The sequence below is a fragment of the Mus pahari genome, chromosome 5 (genome assembly GCF_900095145.1).
Source record: "Mus pahari chromosome 5, PAHARI_EIJ_v1.1, whole genome shotgun sequence".
Classification (NCBI taxonomy): Eukaryota; Metazoa; Chordata; class Mammalia; order Rodentia; family Muridae; genus Mus; species Mus pahari.
Genome location: NC_034594.1, coordinates 145,945,195 through 145,962,923, shown reverse-complemented (window position 1 = coordinate 145,962,923; position 17,729 = coordinate 145,945,195). Strand labels below are relative to the sequence as shown.

Genomic DNA, 17,729 nt, shown 5'->3' with positions numbered 1-17,729 from the left:
TTTAAATATATATAAATATAAATTTAAATATAGATGAAAATTTATCTTCAGAATTTATGTTCTCTGAGAACAAAATATGTGCCAGAGTTTTGAGGACTAAGTACATATTTTGGATATTTTGACTTTAATCAAACATATTGGGTTGCTGTTATTGGGTTGTGCTTTTGTTTTTTGATGTAGCTACTAGAAAATTTAATTGTGTGTATTTATTTACATTATATTTCTACTGGGCGATATTTTCCTGGCACAGAGACTACATTCGTTAGAATCACGTTTTCACTTTCTTGCTCTATGATGGGATTAAAGATCTTTTCTGGCACTTTGATGAAGAACCACCTGATAGTCCCTACCACACAGACTCCATGTGAGATATGACTAAGTTACATAAGCATGCAATTCATGAGGTATCCCTGACACCTGGTGTGCTCAACATATGTTACTATTATAGTTTGAAGTTTGTATTTATCTTACTATGGGGAAAGCAAGAAACTGGAAGCGACTTTGAAATGTCAGAGAGCATTTTTCTCCTTCTTAGAAAAGTCTAATAATAAACATCCATTCCATCAGACCCTGGACAACAGATGCCTAAGGCCTTGTTCTCATAGTGAGCAGGACATATTAGGTCACTCTACCTGATGCTGATTGAATGCCTTCTTACAAATCTCCAAAAGTCATAACTTACAGATAGGTGTCCAGTTTTAACTTAGAAAAATACCTTACTAAAATGTGGTATATCAGGCTCTGACCTCATCTTGTACTTATCTGATGGGATTAATTCCCCATCAGTTAAATACAAACAGTAGGAGATGGTACTATGAGGATTTAATATGTAGCATGGCAGAGAGATCTTTACAAACTCAGCACCATGCCGGTACCAACATGCCTTCTCATGAGAACGGTTGCCACAGGATGGGCTGCCCCCACCACAGATTATGCCGTTGCTTCATAGGAGTACCCCCCAAAAAAATCTGTGCTTTGCTCTACACTCCCTATAAACTTGTCTGTGACTAAACAGCTATCCCTATGGTGTAAAAACTTCCAAAACTCCTTTTGAAAATAAAAATGCAAAAGATATGCACTTGAGGAATAAACTGGTAAATCAACAGCAGTTGTTCATAAATCAGTTCATTTTCCCCAGTCAGGCATCTTTTGCAAGTCTTAGAGGAAATGAGTCATGAATCAGGCAAGATTTCCTCACTATTTCCACAACAAGTACAAGTATGTATAGTTGTGTAGTGTACAGGCTGGGGCTGTGTAGTGTAACTCAAGCTGGTAGTCAGACTATGTCTGTTTGAGGAGGTAACATTTAAATAATTACAGAGATAAATAGAAAGAGTAATTCTTATATCTTGGAGCTATATTTAAGGGAAGGTATACAGCCTTTTCTATGTACTAAATCACAATGGATCATTCACTTTGCAGTGGCCGGCTGTATGCTAGTTTACCTTATTGAAACAGTAAATGCGATGTTATACACTTTCACCAAAAAGTACATCAGAAAGCATTATTCTGTGATAATGATAAATGGCATTTGCCCACAAGATGTATAAATGGGACTTTTGAAAACATGACTAACATAATACGCATCATTCTGTATAAGGAATAATCTTAAGTGTATTTTTAAAAAGAAGAAAACAAACATGGAAAGGAAATATCATATGAAGCGACATAAGATGGTTACACAAGATTCAAACATTTCAACTGACAGAACTCACATGAATTAGACTCATGGGTTTAAAAAGAATGCTAAACTGGATTAAAACCCACTGTGGTGCCTGTGGTGTTTACAAAAGACACACTGGGGGAAACTGAAGTGCTGAGTAGCTGCAAAGCAAAAAATCCATGAACATATGTATCAGGCACTAAGCACAAAAACTCTAGTTAGAGCAGCTCTATTAATATTAGTCAGAGAAGACTATAAGACAAATAGTGCCATTAAGGACAGAGTTGCTACACAATGATGAAATGTTAAAGTCATCAAGGCAATATAACCAACAATTCTAAACAGGAAGCACCTCACTGAATAAAGTCAACAGCTGTAAACAAAATTTGACAGTTCTCCACTAACAAATGGCAAATATACCATGATGGTCAAAAATTATAAAACATTTCCTTCAGTAATTAAAGCTTTAAATAGCCAAGAATAAAATAAAACAAAAAGCAAAAATGTAGAAAAGTTGAACAACATAATTAAGAACTATGTTCTGATAATTAGAAATACTTAATCACACTTTCGGTAAGTGCACAAAGGCTATCAGTGAGTTCCAAAGAGTAGTTACTATATTAGTTTCTTTTTTTTTTCTTCAATTTTTAATATTTAATTGCATTTTATACATCAAACATACTAATAATATTAAGCATTTTGAGAATCAAATAGTCTGCGAAAACGTGTTTAACTTTATATTCAAGAATGTAATCTTTCAACAAATCCAAAAGAATATAGCCACACATACATAATTCCACCTCTAACAACAAAAATAACAGGAAGTAACAATCACTTTTCCTTAATATCTCTTAACATCAATGGACTCAGTCCCCCAAAAAAGACATAGACGAACAGAGTGGATACGTAAACAGGACCCAGCATTTTGCTGTGTTAGTTTCTTTTCTGTTTTGATAAAATGTCATGAATATTAGCAATATAGGGGAGAAGTAGGTTTTATTTTTACTTACAGGTCCATGAGGGTAGATTTCGTCAGGACAAGGAAAAAACTTAGCAGCTAGTTAGGGAAGCATGGCGGCAGGCAGAACAGGAAGCAGGCAGGTTGCGATTCTTGCTCAGACAGACAACAGAGTTACAAGTGAGACAGCCTATCACCTCTCACAGCCCGCCCTCAGTGACCCACTTCCTCCAATAAGGTTTCTCCGCTAAGTTCCTCCTTGTGAAAGTCCCAAGACCTTCCGGAGCCACCAGCCGGCATATATTCAAACCTCAACAGATATCATAGGAATGACCCATCCCCCCAATCCTAGGGATTTAACTATGGAAATGGGAAAGCAGGATCCAATTGGAAGTAGACTGAAATAAACTTGCTTATACCTAATAAAGTAAAGGAAATAGAGATTAAAAGCACATATAATTTTTAAAAGATGCCATGCCACTTGAACATCTGGGATTATGAAGTAACATTATCTACTTGGCATTTCTCAGACAGTGAGGTTACTTATAATTGAGTTTTGAGCTCTGATGCTTTCAAGTTAACGTTACATCATAGGCTTTCTGTCATGCCATTATTCTTACCTTTTATCAAGAAATAGCTCCCTAGCCCTATGTTTCTTCCCCCTTCAGCTAGAAATCAAAAGCCTTCTTCTAAATATAAATTCATGTCAATAAAACACCTACAGACCAACACACCCAGAAAATCAGAGTTCCTTTTAGGCTCAGTCTGGGTCAACCCTCTGAGCAATATATTCTAATTCCTGCCACGGCCAAATGCACTTTCTTTTGTAAAGGTCTCAGTTGTAGTGCAATAAAAGGTAACTTCTGTTCCTCAGTCAACTGAAGGTTTAGAACCAGGCTTCCTGCAGACTTATTCTTTTCTGGAACACAGTCAATACTAATCCTTCTTTCTAACCTCAGAAGCCCATGACTCTCTTTCCTCCTAATTTACTGATTAGCAAAATGGTCCTAAAGCTTTCTCTAGAAAACTTCTGACATACTTTACTTACCTCAGGGGATTTTCTTCTCTCCATAGCAGCCTAAGTTCTCAACTCACGGACTGGTGTATGTCCCGAGAGTTCAAACCATCCGCCTCACAAAGATTTTCACTATTTGTGGTAGGACATGAAAATCATGAAAATCAGGTTTGGGGGAGACAGAAAGCGGAAAGTATTCAACTACCTCCTTTCACTTTGAAACTTGGCTAGTCCTGGCCCTGCAGCTGAGTCCTAAGCCCTGATGCTGGGGCAAAGTAATTACATATTAAGGCTCCGCCCAAGCAAATGCTAGTTTTCAGTTTCCTTTTTACAAGCCTCAGCCGAGTTTCTCCTCCAGCTGAGAGCTCTCAGCCAGAGATATTTTAGATATAGGGAACTCCATGAAAGTTATTTCCTGCTTTGCCAGAGAGTTCATAGCCTAAGGACAAGCCCAGCCCAGTGCACACCGCCCACTCACTGACTGGCGGTTGGTTTTCTGTGATTTCAACATCAACACACACACACACACACACACACACACACACACACACACACACACAAAAAAAAGGGTGGGCTCTGCATAATCAGGTCTCTTGATAGACAGACTGCCCTCACACAACTTCCATTACCCAACATTGCCCTAGTAAATTGGCATGCACTGTTTGCACAGGGAGAGGCTGGTTCTGTCCTCCTGCTACTTCACAGAATATTTGTCTCACAGGGTCCTCCAGGGCTTCTTGCCTGGGGATGTCTGGTTTTCCATCTCTGTTACAAGGAGGACAAAACAGCTCCAGAATAAAAATATTACATTCTTAAAAGCTAGGTCAATCATTTCCAACATGTTTTAACCATGTTGTATATACAGGCCGACAGTGTGAAGCTCAGCCATGGAGAGAAACGTAACTGCCTTAACTTCCTGGTTTGGTTTCTGCTGCGTATTGTAAGCATCTGGTTTAATGCTGATTTTTCTAACTGTAGGTATTTGTTCTTCTAGTTGTTCTTCTCACCCTCACTCTTCTCTATCCAGGACTCACTCTCTCTCTCTCTCTCTCTCTCTCTCTCTCTCTCTCTCTCTCTCTCTCTCTCTCACAGAAACTTCAAAGGAATACCCCCAAGGGGCTTCCCCAGCCTGTCCCCACTCTCATTTGATGACGCTTTGCCCCTTTACTATTGCTTTGCTTTTATGTTGACTTGCTGAACAAAACTGAAGATACATTCATCACAGATCATTCTTTGGACAACCCAGTTGTCTTGTATCACTGCCAGTTGCATTGCTTTTGTTATCATACTTTAGTATTAGTTGTTGTTGGCAACTTCTTACTACACTAAGTGTAATTTATACTTTACCTCATTGGTTGTAGGAATAGGACAAAATGCAATTCTTTGTTTTGTGTGATTTCAAACGTCTACTGAGCATCTATTGGAATGTGTGATGGATGGAGTTATCTAAGGGAATGGAAGGAATTCAACTCGAAGCCAAGAAAATATCCCAAGTAGGGGGCCAGTGTGAGGAACTGAATTGATAAGGATGGCAGACAAGAGAGAAAAGACAGAAAATCATATCACATGAAAGGCTGAATATGGAGGAGGGAAACTGAGGCTGCCAAGGGCAAGAGCCTGTATTAATAGAACCACTGCACCCTCAAGACCTGTAATAAAGGTCCAATACAGCTAATAAGGTGATCAATTCTTCCTTAAAAGACCTGTACCTCTCAGTCCATGGTCAAAAACAATAATAGGACTTAAATTATGTCTTTGGATGCTACCAGGAAAAAAGAATAAAAACCTAAAAGGTTGGGTGGAAGTGTCTTAGTTAGTGCTCTATTACTATCAAGAGACACCATCACCATGACAACTCTTATAAAGGAAGCATTTAATTGGGACTTGTCTATATTTCAGAAATTTAGTCCATTATTGTCATGGCAGGGAGCATGGCAGAGTGCTGGCAGACATGGTGCTGGAAAAGTACCTTAGAATTCTATATCCATATATGCAACAGTGGGTAGAGAGAGCCTCTGGGCCTCAAATCTCATCCCCCAGTGACACACGTCCTCCACAGGCCTCCTAATACTTCTCAAGTAGTACACTCCATGATGACTAAACATATATGAGCCTATGGAGGCCATTCTTAATCTCCACATGACAGGGGGATCCTGGATATATCATTTAAAAGTTGCAGAAGAGAGAGAGATAGATGAACAAAACAAATGGAAAACTAGACATAGCTAACAAGTTGCTTTTTGTGACCTTAGAGAGTTGCTTCACAAAAGAATGGAAACAACAAATGAGTGCCTGGGATATGGTCCTGGCTTATAGAGCCTGTAGTTAACGGAAACAGACATCAGGGTCAGGGCATAAAGGTTCATGAGTTGCTGAAGAATGATAGCCTGGACTGAAATAGTATGTAAATGCAATATATATATATATATATATATATATATATATATATATATATATATGTTTTATTCTGCAGAAGTACAGCATGCTAGGGTCTTCCATTATCAAGATAGAGAGACAATCAAGTGAGCTCATGGGCCTGATTTAAAGCACATTAATGGGCTCTGGGGGTAGATGACCTTTATCTTGCTCTAGCTCTAGGAACATTCCATTACCGGGGTATGGGGGCTGGAAACTGTTGCTGAGAAAGTCTGGAAACTGCTGCTGACCCACTGTCCTTTCCTTTGGCCAGGTGGTAGGGCAGCTTCTGAGGCCTGGACTTGCCCAGTTCTTGGAAACAGACTGAGGCCTCTTCTCAACTGCAAATTTGAAGCCTGTCATGGCATCAGCCTAGCCTTCTCAAGGGGAAGAATAGAAGCAGGTCAGCGCATCTTGGGTACTGAGTGGGTGGTAAAATAGGAAGTTATATTTTATATGATGGTGGCAGGTGTGTGTGTGTGTGTGTGTGTGTGTGTGTGTGTGTGTGTGTGTATCCTAGACAGACTGTATGTGTACTAATTTGAAGGCTGAACATCCACAAACCCTAAAGCAAAACTAAAGCCCAGAGATCAGAGCAAGGTCTCAGAGGCATTAAAAAAGGATGAAATAGAGTAAGGATGAACATCACCTTAGGGAAGGAGAGAAATCCATTCACCTCTTAAGACAGAAGATGTAGGAGTATAGGAAAAATAATAACACACCAAGATCAACAAACATCTTTATTATAAATGTTTTTCTCTACAACTGAGAGGTGACTTTATCCGACAAGGAACATTTTCTCTAGTTGGGCAGCAAGTCAAGTAAAGTGCAAGTATTGATCTTTTTTTCCAAATCAATGGGTGGTTCTTGGAACAATGAAAGTGGCCGAAGGTCGGGAGTACCATTCAGACTCAGAAGAGGGGAATGTCAGCAAAATGAAATCATGTCTACCTCGCTAGACTTCTGCATTAGGAGGACAATTAAACACAGGTTTGGGTTTTATAGACCCACTGTTCGGCAATCTCACAAAATACCTTACTTCATTTTCTTTCCAACATCCCATTTTCCTATGAAAAAATTCAAACTTAAATATGAAATAACAAAACAGTGAACATTCATATACCTATCACATAGACAGAAGAGATGCTAGTGCCTTCCTTACTGGAAAATATTATTTTAATGCTTAGGCCTCTGTGTAAATTTATGTTCCATGATAAAAATTGGGTTAGATCTCATAATATTGAGCAGTAATCTGTCAGAATATTTCTTCAATTGAAAAAGATTTCTGATACGGTTAAATACAATCTCACGCCCAGAAATATTAAAACAATAAAAGACAACCAGAGATCACCCAAAACCCAGGATTTATTTACCAGGTTGAACATCAAGTGCTTTTCTGGTTAGCTTTTAAAAGCTACAATCCAATCAGTGCTCATGGGCTGCATCTTCTTTATTAATTAATTAATTTTTATTTATTTAATTATTTATTTATTTAGGTGTGGATATTGTCATACATGTATATACATGTTTGTATATATACATACACACACACACACACACACACACATATATATATATATATATATATATATATATATATATATATATATATATGCACACCTGTGTATGTGCATGTAAAAGCCGAAGATCAACGGTGGGCATTTTCATTATTTATTCTCCTTCTTATTCTTTAATGAAAGAATTCTACTCTCACTGAACCTGGAGTTCACTGGATCAATGAGATTCATTAGCCAGAGAGCTTCTTGGATCCACTTATCTCAGATCAACACCCTGAGTGCCAGGGCTATAGACATGCGCTGCTGTGCACAGTTGTTTGTTTGTTTGTTTGTTTGTTTGTTTGTTTGTTGGGTTGGTTAGTTGGTTGTTTCTGGGGGGGGGTACAGGGGGAAGGAGGTTGCTGGGGATCCGACTGCTGTTACTTCTGCTTGCACAGCTAGCACTGTTGTCCCCAACCCCTACGTGCACCACAGTTTTTCATCCTTTGTTAATTTTAAACTAGAACAGTACAAACCACATACTGCTCTTTCAACTCCACAACAGGGGCATTGTAAAGTCTTGAACAGCAGCCTTATAAAATTAGCACATTCCCACTTGTTTTCTTATGGCATTTATTAACACTAGCTGTACCTCAGACTTACAGACTCATGAAATGATCTGGATTAAACACAGTTGAAACATTCCAAATAAAGTACTTTCAAGGCATGCATCAAATTTCAAATGACCAAACCATACTCCATAAATACATATAAATAGTGTGTCAATTAAGAAATCTTAAAGGAATTAAAAACAATGAATTAGTTCTTCGAATCATTTGTCATTAGTTTCTTCTGTTCTCCTTTTTTTCTGAGTGTTTGATGGGGGCAACAACTGCTTTTGCTTTTGTAAGTAACAAACAAGCCTAAACCTTATTGTCTTAAGGCAGCAAACATGCCTTGCTCACAGGTTTGTGATTTTGCTTGCTCTGTTGGACTCTGGGTGAGGCATCTTGATCTCTCTAGCCAGAACACTGAACACAGAAGAAATAGCTCTTGAGAGAGCCTTTCCTTTACTGGGGATAGGTAAGGCAAGGGAAAGGTGAAAGCTTGAGGTGCCTTAGCTTGCAGCCAACAGTCTTTACTTCTACCCTCTCTGCATCAGACAATGGAAATCACAGACTGATTGAGGAAGGAAGTAAACTATGCCCTTGGGGAAGAGCAGAGGAGAAAATTCTGTCTTAAATTCGGGCCTGACCATATAACTCATGGAGACTGATCAAACAAGAAGCTTTATGAATGTTCCCTAGTGCTTCCGCTTCCACTTCCACTGCCAGAGGGAGGAGTAGCCTTCTAAATTCATCTCTGTCACTTTGCATGCCTAAATGAAGATGGACCAAGTAGTCAGAGGCATGGAGTGCAAGCCATAAATAAATGCTTGTCCCCTCTAGCTTCGAGGCTGTAACTGCAACAGAGGTTACCCAGCAACAAAAATGGAAGACATTACTGTTTCTATTTAATTACTAATTTTCAAAGTATGGGCATGCTCACAACTGCCATGGTGCCTACATTGCCCTTCAGCCATTTTCTTTTTCCCAAGAAAATGTCCTGTCCTATCGCAGAGTAGAGGCGACTGTGAAAAGTAATCTCTCTAAACAAATCAAAGAGCATTCTCTCCATCCTAATTCATGAACCAAACTAAAAGACTAGGACCAATCTACTATGTGCTGCTGTAGTGGGGGAAGGATGTGATTTCAAGAACAGTAGAAGAGTCCAGAAAGAGAAGATGAAGGGAGAGAGCAGTTCTAGTACCTGACTGGAGCCTGGCTGGATCTGTGGTTAAGGAAATGCAGGCAATGTACATCAAAGTGTTGTGAAGACACTCAGAGAAGGCAGTAACTCTCATCAGGACCATAGGTATGAGTAGGTACCCGAAGGCATGCTCCTTACTCGGATGCACTGGCTGCTGATTTGCTTCTTTGTTTTGATTAGTTCCTTAAGTTGGCCTACACAGTCCTGGCTTTCCTCTTGCCAATTCTCTGTGTACTCTCTTGCACTGATTCTCTCTCCTTACTCCTCTCCCCTGCCATCCCCTTCTCTCCTCCCAGTACATCCTTGTCTTAGTCAGGGCTTCTATTCAAGCACAAAACATCACGACCAAGAAGCAAGCTGGGGAGGAAAGGGTTTATTCAGCTTACTCTTCCACAATGCTGTTCATCACCAAAAGAAGGCAGGACTGGAACTCAAGCAGGTCAAGTAGCGTAGCTGATGTGGAGGCCATGGAGGGATGTTCTTTACTGGCTTGCTTCCCCTGGCTTGCTCAGCTTACTTTCTTATAGAACCCAAGACCACCAGCCCAGGGATGGCACCACCCACAATAGACCATCCTCCCCCACCTCCTTGATCACTAATTGAGAAAATGCCTTACAGCTGGATCTCATGGAGGCATTTCCTGAAGGGAGGCTCCTTTCTCTGTGATAACTCCAGCCTGTGTCAAGTTGACATACAAAACCAGCCAGTATGCTCCTCTTCTGCTTTCATATAACATGCATTATGTTACCCTGTTTTCACTCCTGTCTCTTAATAATATCACTTCTTCCCTTTGCACGGTTCCCCTTCCGGTTCCACGATCTCCTCAGAACTCTCATGTACTTATGCATAAATTAAAAACCAAGATCCACATAGAAGAGAAAATAATCTGTAGTTTCTGTATTTCTGAGTCTGGCTTATTGAGCTTAACGTAATGCTTCCCAGTTCAATCCTTTCTGTAAATGCTGTGATCTCAGTTTTTCTTTAGAGTTGAGTATAGTCCCATGTGTGAATTGCCACCTTTTTTTGTTTTATCACTTCATCCAGTAATGAACATCTAGGCTGATTTCTTTTTGTAACTCTCATAAATAACACAGCAATAAACAAGGATGTGAAACTTAGCCACTATGAACATGCAAACTTAAACTGTTTTGAGACTCCATCTCACTTCAGTCAGAATGACTAACATCAAGCAAACAAACAATCACTAATAGCAAAGATGCAGAAAAAGAGGAACCTCCCTCATTTCTTATGGGCTGGTGCGGATGTTATGCAAATTAGTATGGTGGAAACTCACACAGCTAAAAATAGAATACTACTACAAACAGCTATCTCACTTCTGAATGTTTCTCTATGGGCTTACTTCTATCAGTTCATTTACATGGCAGCCATAACGATGGTCCCATGCTTATTCTCATTTTACCAAAGAAGAGGTAGAAAGAAGTCACGCTCAAAGTCTTAGAGACAGTAAGTAACAGAGATTCAAGCACAGAGATATTCAGCCTTGAATTGGGCCCCTCCTCAAAGTCCCATCCTTCAGAAGTCAGGGGATTTGGGCCTAGAAAGGTAGATTCTTCTAGGTATTTGAGACTCTGGACTGACTCTCTAAACTAGCTGGTGACATATACTTCAAAGGGAGTCACCAGGTCTTCCAATTCCAGTGGAGCCACAAAACCCTATACAACTGTGGAATACTTTCTTATTTAGAAATTGTAGTCTTATCCAATTCTATATTCAGATGACATTCAGTGGCAACTCATCTAAGTGTGAACTCTACGTGAACATACAGTGAGTGAACTGGGAAAATTCTAACGAAATGGGAAAATGAGAGAACTCAATCAGTTTAATGCATTTTTTGTTTTTATTTTGTTATTATTTACAATTATTTACTTGCTTTTTTATACAACTCTACAACACCCAACCCTCCCAACAGCGAGGCTCTCAGTTTTCCTCCTACCTGAACATCTAAACCTGGAATCTAGGCACAGAGCTTGGACTTAGGCAGAAACGACAATCTGGGCCTCCTGTGCCAAGTTTACAAACCAGGTAATGACTGCAGGGTGCTCCACTAACAACTCCCACATTCCAAGGGCACTCCGCCAATGCCAAAGCAAGAAATGAAAAGGAAACCAATTTCGGGGAAGTAAAGTAGTGTGAAAACTCTCTTCTTCCTGGCTCTCAATTTAAAACCATGTCATTAAAACTTAGGGCCTCTCCGATTATACCTTTCCCACATCCAACCTGGGAACTGCAGCCAAGTGCCTACAAGCACCTGTCTTGGACTCCTACCAAAAAATGAGCTACTCTCGTGCAGCCAAATTAAGCAGGAAGAATGAATTAATAAAGTGCCCACCTTTTCTCTGTTCTCTTTGCTCTCTACTCATTTTATGATCCATTTAAAGATGTGACTCGAAGGAGAATAGAAAGAATGCAGGGAGAGAAGATAAAGATCCGGGCAATAACTCAAAGGAAGGAGCTAAAGGATCATAGATGTATAGAATGGAGTCACTCAGGAGAAATTTTGCAAGCACCAGACACTTCATACTATTCCAGAGAGCCCACAGACCCCACTCTACCCTCCCACACCACACACTGGACTTCCAATAGTATTCCTATTGAGGGTTAAGTGCTTTAGGTCTGTTGGCTCATATCTAAACAGTGAAACCAATTCTTCCACTTATGCGCCTGTTCTGTCTTCAAGACTCCGTTGCCAGAATTGTCCTTGACACTGATAACCAGGAAGCTGACAGACAATCAAACAAACAAAATAACAGATACAGGAGAAATCGCATCTTGTGGTTGCTTAGTCATGTCCTTGACCTTTAAAAGCCTCTCATCTCCTTCACCCATGCCAGTAGCATCCAGTCCCAGCTATAGCCCAAGGGACTGAACGAATTAGTCCCTGGAAGAGGGGGTGACTTGCTGGTGCATCATTCGCTTTCCAGCCCAGAAGAGTTCTAAGAGCTTTGGTCAGGACACTATCTCAAAGGCCACTTGTTGAGGGAGAAGGGGTAACACCGGGTAGGAATTTTAAAAATCAAACCCCCACAGACTGTCATTTCCCCGAAACCTGAGGCCTGTCTAGCACACCTCACCCGGAGTCAGAAGAGTTAAGCTATGTGCAGGATTTTAAAGCTTTTATGGTGACCTCCTGGCTCAGGCGCCCCTAGATTTAATGGCTGTTTTGCTTCTTTCTCTCCAAGCTCCTCACCTAGTCAACAGCTGAGATGCCCACCAATGGACCAAGGCTTGGTTTCAATAGCATCTGCACCTTCTAAGTCTTTAATTAACCTGAAGACTTTAAGGACTTTAAGCCTCATGAAAATGATTTAATCACATCGTTAGAGTCTAATTTTGGTAGGAAACCTATACTTTGGAAACCTATCCAATCCCCAGTACACACGGGGCTGTGTGTGCCCAAGCAAAGTCAATCCACCGAGAAAATAAAGTCTGCCGTTATTTAACCGTTTGTAGCCCTTTAAAATATCCTTCCAAATAAGACCTCAACTGTGAAACAGGAAAAGCACATTGTTCTCATTCTCCTGATGAGAAAACAATGACTTGAACAAACTAGACATTTCCCTGGTGCCTGAAGACTAAAGTCTGAAGTCCAGACACTACCATTAAAGCAGTGTCCTAACACTTAAGGAAAAACTTAGCCCATACTTGGGATGTCTGCCATTTTCAAAGATATTTTTTAAAGCTTCTGGTTTTCAAATTTCTGTAAGAAAAAAAAAAATCTGTCATCTTCATCTGTCTTCCAACCTGGTCTTACACTTGAGATTCTTTTCTCTCTTTCCACTTTTGAGATATGGGATCACTCAGTTCGTCTTCAGATTCCATTCCCTTTTGACTTCACATGTTGCTGGTGGGCATTTATCTTAGAAAAGAACACTTGCTTTTGATTAAAGCTGCATGGCTTGTGTGAGTGTGTGTTTCCTGACACCAAAGATGCTTGCCACACCTCCTGCTGATTACTGTTCTGCTCTCCCTCCCTGGCCAATTTGTGATGCTGGTTCCTCACTCCCTTGTCTGTACCTGTGAAAATAGAGCAAACATCCCGGAGGTAGGAATGCAGATGAGGGCCTATGGCATGCATTTCCTGTGCTTCAGAGGTGACTCATAAGCCACAGGTTGAGAACAACTTCCTTAATCTTGCAGTGCTGATGTGTTTGAGCTTTGGAGATAACCTGACCTGTTGATTCCATTTTACCACTTTCTCTACTTAGTTCAGGACCATTTTATCTCTGCCTCTCAATATGACAGTTCCTTTCAACATTTTTTAATGATCTTTGACCTCTCTTCCTTTCCTTAGCTCATGTTGTCTTATAGAAATTTTATAATTACAGAAGCCTTCATAATAATTCTCAAATTCTCAAATCTTATCAAATTAAATATTTTAAAGGTTTTCTCTGCAATATTTTGTTCTTCTAAAAGTGAGAATGAGATTATGGAAATAGAGTTGGCAAACCGTAAGCCAAGTCCAGCCTGTGGCCTAGTTCTCTGAGGACCCAGTCTGTGGACTAGCTCTTTAAGGATCCAAGCTGTAAAATGGTTTTTAAGTCTTTAAAAGAACTGAGAAATCAAAACCAAGAATGTCAGGATGCAGAGGCAGAGGAGAGAAGAAAACCTTTATGGGGAGAATTTGCCAGAATCTCTTCTATACTGTAGTTGTTCCTTTAGTCCAGCTCTGCTGCTTGTAGCTTCAGTAATACCCATTCTTTTAAACTTGCCCCAAAGTTTCCCAAAATAGACTACCATTCCTGGGTCGTAAGTATCACACACAAACTGAACCCTCAGGGTTGTCATGACAGGATGTGACCAGTGAGTCTGAGAATCTCCTCATGATCTCATTTGCTCCCCACCCCTTCTCTCTCTTTCTCTCTCTGCCCACTCTCCCTCTGTCCCTCCTTCTCTCCTCCCCTCTGTGCTCCTATCTGTTTGTATTGAAGAGGTCAGCTCAGAACCATTAGAAAATTACACTGGACCCCTCCCCTCCTGGAAGAGACAGATCAGATAGCAAGTAGACCAGAAGGGAGAGGTTCAGTAAGCCCCTACTACCTAATTTCCTAAAGACCAATCAGTTTAAAGGGTGTACTGTTCTGCCAATCATATTGTGCCTAGTTGCTGATGCTCTATTCCACCCCTGGAAACCATATGTCTTAGTCAGGGTTTCTATTCCTGCACAAACATCATGACCAAGAAGCAAGTTGGGGAGGAAAGGGTTTATTTGGCTTACATTTCCATACTGCTTTTGATCACCAAAGGATGCAGGACTGGAACTCAAGCAGGTCAGAAAGCAGGAGCTGATGCAGAAGCCATGGAGGGATGTTCTTTACTGGCTTGCTTCCNCTGGCTTNCTCAGCCTGCTCTCTTNTAGAACCAAGACTACCAGCCCAGAGATGGCACCACCCACAAGGGGCCCTCCCCCTTTGATCACTAATTGAGAAAATGCCTTACAGCTGGATCTCATGGAGGCATTTCCCCAACTAAAGCTCCTTTCTCTGTGATAACTCCAGCCTATGTCAAGTTGACACAAAATTAGCCAGTACACCATATAAAAACGTGCCCAACAGGCCGCTGGGGGTTACCACCTCTCCTTCGGGTCTGGGATGATCCCAGTGAACTGGAACAATAAATTCCTCTTGCTTTTTGCATCAATTCCCAGCTCTGTGTGGTTCACTGGTGGTGGTGGTGGTGGTGGTATGTCCCCTGTAGGCTAAGGCTTGCCAGTGTCTTACATTGTGTGTGTGTGTGTGTGTGTGTGTGTGTGTGTGTGTGTGTGTGTTTGCACACGCATACAAATGTTTGTATGCATGCCCATACTCAAGTATGTATGTGCATGTACATGTGTGTACAGGCAGGAGCATGAATAGTATTTGGGGATCACAGAAACAACTCTTCAAACCGCAGCCTTTACATTCAGTGGGAACTGCATTTGTCCATTTGAAATTCGAGACATCTCTTTTTCCAGTGCACAGCAGGAGACGGGGGAGGCAGGTAGGGTAAGTGGGAAACTGCAGCAGAAGCATGCAGGAAAAGAGGTCTGGAAAATGTCTGCCAGAGAGGCTGTCCCAGGTGGAGACAATGAGTCCTCCTAGGGTAATCATCCTGCCTTAAGAGAAGGTATCCTATTTGTTTGCTTCCTTGCTTGCTTGCTGATGACAGGGGTTCTCTTGTAGCCCTGATTGTCCTGGAATTCAATCTGTAGTCCAGGCTTGCCTTGAACTCATGGAAATCCACCTGCTTCTGCCTTCTGGAGGTATATGCCAGCACCCCCATACTAAGGGAAGCTATTCTAAAAGAAGACATCTGTATTTTCATTTTTTGGCTATCAGACTTTTACAGCAATAGATCTCAAGGAATCAAAAATTCCCTAGGAATCTCAGGCTGGAGGAAAGGAAAAGCCTAAAGCCCTGATGCTCAACAGGGGAGGAACTTGCCTCTTAGAAAGAGGTTTCACACACATTTGAATACTTATATGGACCGCCCTGCAGAACAGATTAGGGATTAGACAACAATGAGTAAGTGATAGGCAGGACCACACTTTGACTAGGACTTACCCAAACCTCCTGTCAGTAAGACAAACATGAGAGTTACTGGACTCCATTGTTTACTTTCTCAAGATGGTCTTGCTGAATAAATCTCCTCTCTCTGGTTTCTGCCTGCGTCTTTAACGGCTGTATGTAGGAAAGATGGCTGATCCCTGATTGCTAGGTTTGTCAGAGTCCAGGCTTTGATTCTTAAATATACAGCAATACAAGTCCACGCTGTATTAGGAACTGTGTGTTGTTACACACACACACACACACACACACACACACACACACACACACACACACAATTTGAGAAAAGGTCTTTCTATGTAGCTCAGGTTCACCTTAAAATCATGTTGGCTCCTCTTTTTGTGGCCTCCTGAGTCCTGGTATCACAGACATGAGGTACCAGGCCCTGGTGATTCTCTCTGCCTTTGAACAATGCCTCTTCTCTTTTTGTAAGTCCCCTGTTAGCTGTGTGAGGTGTGACTGGAGAGGTAAAGAGCCTGGGAGGCAGTGACAGCGGGGCCCCGCAGGGAGCAGGGCATTGGCATGCTGGCTGTGCATTCATGCCCGACTGTTTCTCCCAGAGGAATCGCAAAACCTGAGTATGTTGTGAGCTGGTAACAGCACATCTTGAGAAAGCTTCCACTGAAAATCCTGACCATGATGGGAATAAATATGCAGCATGCCAGCAGAGCCGGATAAAAGGAAAATGACAGATAGACTACACACCTGAGTAAGCTTTATAGCCAATACCTACCCAACTGCAGGCATCTACTGCTTATATAGTAAGTGAAACTTGTGCTCAACCAGAGAGAGTAGATTTAGGAGACAAATATAAAAAAAACAATAACAATCATAGTGTCAAGGGGAAAAAAGATCCGATCCTTGCAAGCCCACAACATTCTTCCTATCAGAATGGGAGAAGTCCATGTTGTAATCTTTATGGCTTAATAAATGTTTACTATCGTTTCTAATGTAAAGCTCAGATAAGATGAAACACTTGTTCATGGTACTGTGATTACAAATGACAGAATAAGAATAGATAGTCTGCAAGACCAAGGGGCCTCTCTTCCCAGTGATGGCCGATTAGGCCATCTTCTGCTACATATACAGCTAGAGACATGAGCTCAGGGGGTACTGGTTAGTTCCTATTGTTGTTCCACCTACAGGGTTGCAAACTTTATATGACCCAGCACAGGGGAATGCCAGGGCCAAGAAGTGGGAGTGGGTGGGTAGGGGAGCTGGGGCGGGGGGAGGGTATAGGGAACTTTCGGGATAGCATTTGAAATGTAAATAAATATCTAATAAAAAAAACATAAAAAAAAAAAAGAATAGATAGTCTGGGAGAGATAGAGGGAACAAACACAGATGGCGCCAGGCAGTTCTGCATCTAGAAGCTCTCCAATTCACATCAACACGGTCTCTACACCTCGGTTTGTTCATTGCTAACATTGGGACAATTTTCCAGAGCTCTTGTGAGGATTGGAGGTTCATATCTGACCTCTAGAAAGAAAGAGGGGAGGCAGAAGGTAGAGATACCAGGTGTTCACGCTTTAGGAAATGGGGGGGTGGGGAAGTCTCTGCCTGAATGCCAGGACACACAATGTTAGGCAAATAATATGCACATATCCATATCCGAATAGACTATGGAAAAAAAAGAAAGACAAGAAGACAGGTGTTTCTTTCAGCTGGTCCTACCATGGCAATAGGAATTCCAGGCTACCAAGGGTTTCAATTCTGGGGCTAGGAATCTGAGCAAAGGGTTTTCAAATTAATCCCCTCCCCTCCGTGAATTCCAAACTCCCTCAAGGCTTAGAAACATCCCCACCTTTGC

The 17,729-nt window shown here is 41.2% G+C and overlaps 1 protein-coding gene across 1 annotated transcript in view; it reads right to left on the bottom strand.

Annotated features, from left to right (window-relative positions):
• Aim2 (absent in melanoma 2) overlaps positions 1–4,038 on the bottom strand; it is a 44,655-nt gene extending 40,617 nt beyond the window's left edge. Inside the window, exons 1-2 of the mRNA XM_029538706.1 lie at positions 3,670–4,038; positions 2,674–2,773 (exon numbers count right to left, since the gene is read on the bottom strand). The gene's annotated coding sequence lies outside the window, so the exon portion shown is untranslated. The remainder of the gene's footprint in view (positions 1–2,673; positions 2,774–3,669) is intronic.
• Between the last annotated feature and the right edge of the window lie 13,691 nt (positions 4,039–17,729).